Source organism: Mirounga leonina, unplaced genomic scaffold (assembly GCF_011800145.1).
Source record: "Mirounga leonina isolate KUSES-001 unplaced genomic scaffold, KU_Mleo_1.0 Mir_127, whole genome shotgun sequence".
Classification (NCBI taxonomy): Eukaryota; Metazoa; Chordata; class Mammalia; order Carnivora; family Phocidae; genus Mirounga; species Mirounga leonina.
In genome coordinates, this window is record NW_023270316.1 from 993,423 (window position 1) to 998,214 (window position 4,792).

General features: G+C 58.2%; 1 long non-coding RNA gene across 1 annotated transcript in view; it reads right to left on the minus strand.

Annotated features, from left to right (window-relative positions):
* Nucleotides 1–4,792, minus strand: part of LOC118009223 — a 17,094-nt gene that overhangs the window by 10,164 nt on the left and 2,138 nt on the right. Inside the window, exon 2 of the long non-coding RNA XR_004678836.1 lies at nt 1,123–1,295. This is a non-coding gene — a long non-coding RNA (uncharacterized LOC118009223). The remainder of the gene's footprint in view (nt 1–1,122; nt 1,296–4,792) is intronic.

Here is a 4,792-nt window from a genome sequence, read left to right on the forward strand (position 1 = left end):
CTGTCCCCAGCCCCTCCTGCCCTCGCCTTCCCCGAGGTGGCCGTCCCACGCGCCGCTCCCAGCGCGGAGAGCACCAGAGAGCCGGGGAGCCCCATCGCGGGGACACTGACTTCAGCCTCCCGCTCCCAACAGTCACCGACAAGGGACGTGACAAAAATCAAGTTTCTAAACCTACAGGAGACGCGGGTGGGGCCGCCCCGCCAGAAGGAACCACCCACCGGCCAAGTTCAAGTGGCCAAGTGCGTTCACACATGGAAGGGCCCGTCACTGGAGCCGTGGCTCAGGACCGCTGGTCCAGAGTGTGTCCCAGACACCGCAATCGGCAGCACAAACTCACACGCGGACATAGACACGCAAGGGCTGAGCTGCAGCGATGGCCCAGCTGGCCTGCTCGCCAGGGCCGCCCACAGCTGCACGGAGACCCAGACACAGCCCGCGAGGGACACAGCCCCGGGGGGACACTCGCCATCCCATCCGTGCTGTCCCTCGGTGGTCAGCACGTGGCTTGCCCCGTCTAGTGAAAACCACTTTCAGAGTAGGGTGGGGAGGAAGGGCAACAAGTAATTTAGTGCAGACGAACCGCAGACCAGGGTCCAGCCTCTGGCTTCGGTTACGAGATGGCCAGGAGCCTGCGGGAAGGGACCCGGGCCTGGACTGGGGCCAGGCTGGGCACGGAGGAGCATGGGGCTCTCAGCCCGCATGGGTCATGCTCGCTCTGTCCTCCGGGCACCAACCACTGACCTGCTGAGCCGTGACAGCTCCGTCTACCGAATTCCACAGCAGCTCCTGTGGTTTTGAGAACTGAAGCCAAGCCTGCTGATGGTTCCCTCTGGCCGCACTGTGCTTCATCCCTAACTCAGACGAACTTTTCTCCTCTCGCATTAACCCGCTCACCGCAATAACCTCCAGGACCAAGTGAGGAGCATCTTGGGAGCTCCTCACCGGGTGTGGGCCGGTGACGGCCACGCGCCTGCAGCCAGACGCCACGGGGATGCCACCGGGACACCACGATGGACACTGTTCTCCCAGACCCAAAACACACTCATCTCCTACAAGGACCAGAAAAGCTACGGGCAGGACTTTGAGCTTCCGGGTCAAACTAAGGATTAAAGTGGTCCCTACCTGCAGGTGAATGTGACCCCTCTGGTGGGTCTCTGACAAGCCTGAGGACGTCAGGTACATCGATCTGAGGGTCACCTTCTTCTTTTTCGGTCTCATCGGAGCCTCTCCGGGAAGAATGATGGTTGCGTCCAGTTTTCTTGCACAGGACAAACCTCCAGCAGTCAAACATGAGTCTGCAGTGCGAGAAACAGATTTTTCAAGGAAAATGAGCTCACCCTGCCCAAAGACAGCATAGTCGTTTCTCGAAGTCCAAACAACTAGATGCAGCCTTTTGCAGTGTTTATTCAGAAATGGAGGGAGTACGTTTAAAAGGAAATTCATTCTCCTCCAATGAATGTCTACTGCATCAATGTTCAGTTAAACAACCTTCTTTTATGATATTGACACGGAATAAAGGTTGCATAAACAAAAATATTATTCACTTCTGCTTAAAAAAAACAAAGGCCTAGATTTTCCCCTTGACAGTCAGGTTCTTGTTTCAAGAATATAAAAATCCCTGATTCCCTGGTTTCAAGGTCACAGTCTAATTCACCAAACTGGCAAACTTTCAAAACCACTGCTGATTGCTTATTCAGATTACTGAAAAGCATGGGAAATCGTCTGAGCAGAGAATGTCCTCCCAAGTCCCAGAACAAACATTAAGGTACAATCCCTCCCGTGAAAATCCAGCAAAGGAAACCTAAGTCAGGTTTTTGGGAGGCAATCCTGAATGTCAACAGACAGCTGGTAAGGACACTTGAGACAGAAAGCAACGAAGTCATGTGTGGGGTACACGGCTCCCAACCTCGCGGTTTTGTGCTTGGTCTGAGCCCGTGTGTGGTTCCTTATGACATCCCCCTGTTGACTCGGTACCTGGCAGGCCCCGTCTTCGAGAATAAAGATGGAAATGATCTGACTTGAATATTATTACCAACAATATCACCTTTCCACCTCAGTGTTTAGGTTCCGCCTGATGCGTTGGCGCGGTTTTGTCCTGGCCCCAAGCCACGCCCCACCAGGAGGAGGCCACCCCAGGGACGAGCACCACCCACTTCCCTTCCTCCCACCGACGCCCCTTGCCATCCCAGCCCAGGCCCCGCCACTCTCCCCCTCAAGGCTCTCTCTGACCGCCTGGCCCCGACGGCCAGCCCGCCCTCCGTGCTGTTCCCAGGTCTGGCTTCCTTTCGGACCCCCAGGGCAGCTTCGAAAGCCCACCACTGCCTGCCCGCATCTAGGGAGGAGTTTGGACGAGCAGGGCGCTGAGGCACGGAGCCTCGCCTGTCTTTGCAGGGAGGAAGGAGCCGCCACCGGACTGGGGTAACTCTGGCTGGCAGACACACAGCCCGGTTCCCTCATGCGGCGAGCACCACCAACCTCACAGCCTGCCCAACAGGGGACCCATTTCCTCCCTGTTTTCCTGCCAACACACACGCTCAGGGCTTCTTCCCCTGCCGGTCCCACAGTATGCACGGGTCCCTCTGGTTTTATTCTCACTGCTGCTGGCCCCAACTTGCTCGGTACCTACACGCGTCCTTTGTGTCACTTCTCTGGGCATGCGCTTCGGGTCCCGGTGACGCTTACTGGACCTCTCTGCCCAGCACCAGAATGAGGATCCCTCACACTGAACCCGAGGGACAATGAGCCACTCTCTCCCGAAAGGCCCTGGGACCACTGCATTGGGGCCTGTCCCCGGATCCAGGACCATCAAACCGTGTTCCAGGAACAGCGCCGACACGGCCACAGTCAGACGGAAGCTAATGATTTCCGATTGCCTTAGTCTGGCCTTAACATGAAACACGAGGAGGCACATTTCCCTGGTTAAAACAAAACCAACCCCCAAACCCTGTTTTTTTCCTCCTTTCTTCCACATTCTGCTCAGAGGATTTCAAACACGAGCAGGCTGATGGTAATCTTAAACCTCCGGACGGAAAGGAAAGGCCCGGTGTGTGATTCCCTTTGCTCCCAGGAGTGCTGGGCTCCTGCCCCTCCAGCCCGGCCTCCAGCGCCCCCACCCGCCACAGAGATCGCAAGGGTCACCAGGCACTCAGTCTCCGGTCTTGAGACCCAAGCGAGACGGTCCAAAGTTTTTTAAGGACTTTGTTCTCAAAAGCATGCCCTCCACCCCGCCTTGGCTGGAGGACCCATGAGGCCATTCCCGCTTCCACCGGCAAGGTCACGGCCAGGCAGGTCAGCCCCGAGCACCCCAAGGACAGCTGGCGCTGGGGGCCGGAGCGGTGAGCCCCTGCCCCCAGGACTGTGGTCCTCCAGTGACTCTGCACACCGCCCCCCACCCAAAGCTCCCAGGCAGACGGCGGCATCTCGACAGTGGTTTCCCACAGCTAATGTCATCTCGAGGGCACAGAGCTCAGACCCAGATGGCAGGCCCGTTCACTTTAAACATCTCCAGGCTGGGGGGGCCTGGGGGGCTCAGTCGGTGAAGCGTCTGACTCCTGGTTTCAGCTCAGGTCGTGATCTCAGGGTCCGGGATCGAGCCCCGTGTCGGGCTCCACGCTCTTCGGGGAGTCTGCTGGAGATACTCTCTCTCCTTCTGCCCCTCCCGCCCGTGTGTGCGCACTCTCTAAAATAAATCTTTTTTTAAAAAATAAAAATAATAAACAAACAAATAAGAATCTCCAGGCTGGCAAAACCACCCAGCACCAAACTGTCTGTCTCCCACTGAAAAGCTCCCGATAGGTGAGGACCCGGAGTGGTCACAGCCACCAGGTCTGGTTCTGTCCCTCTCTGGAGTCCAGGCGTCCCCCTCGCAGCACACAGGGGACTTGGGGGCTGGGTGGCAGGGACGTGGCCGAGTACAGCAGAAGACCCAAGCCAACCAGCGTCGCCCGCTCCTCCTTCGGCTGGGCCACCTCCCTGCGCACCTGCTTCGGTGCTGAGGGCTTCAGGCCAGCCCTGCCCCGCAGGAGCTCGGGGTCCCGGGAGAGCGGCCCGTGCACACGCACACCCGGGCTCGGCGTCGCTCACACTCAGTGCGGTCGCTGTGCCCGGCGAGGGTCCCCTGAAGGGAGTCACCCAGGGCGCTGCGCACGCTCTCACTGACGAGACGGCTGCCTGCGGACAGGAAATCTGACTCTCCTCTCCCGCGGCTGCTTTCGAGCGGGAGCCCCAGCACTAGAGAAATGCACCGAAGATGCGAATGTCGCAGCTGGCTGTGCCGCGGTCTCTCATGACAACTGCATTATCAATCAGTTACAAATCGTCAATACTGAGAACGTAGTAGCATCATTCAAAAGCAAAGAAGGTGGTTCTAGGACAGAGAAGCGGAAGGTGGAGGGGACTCGTCATTCGCCCTCTTCTTCCCCCCATGGGCCACAAAGTCGAGATGTCCTAGCATTTCCTGCAACCACGCAGTATCAGACATCCTACTGTGGGCAGAGAGTTCTGGAAGTTTCACTCAAGGAAGTCAGGAGGAAGCAGGGTTATGTCCCCATCTCAAAGAGGAACATGCCACAGATAGGCTACGCCAGCTGGGAGCCCACGGAGAGTCTACAAGCCCCTGGGCAGCCCACAAGAGGGGGCCACCCCTGCCTCTTCCAGCGGCCACGCCAGCCGACCGCAGCGCCAGACTCCGCCCACGCGTGCGGCCTTCCTGTGAGCCGGCGCCTGGCCCGCGGCCGCTTCTGCAAGTGCTTTGGTGAAGACCGACCCCATCCTCTCCTGCAGGTGCTTTGGT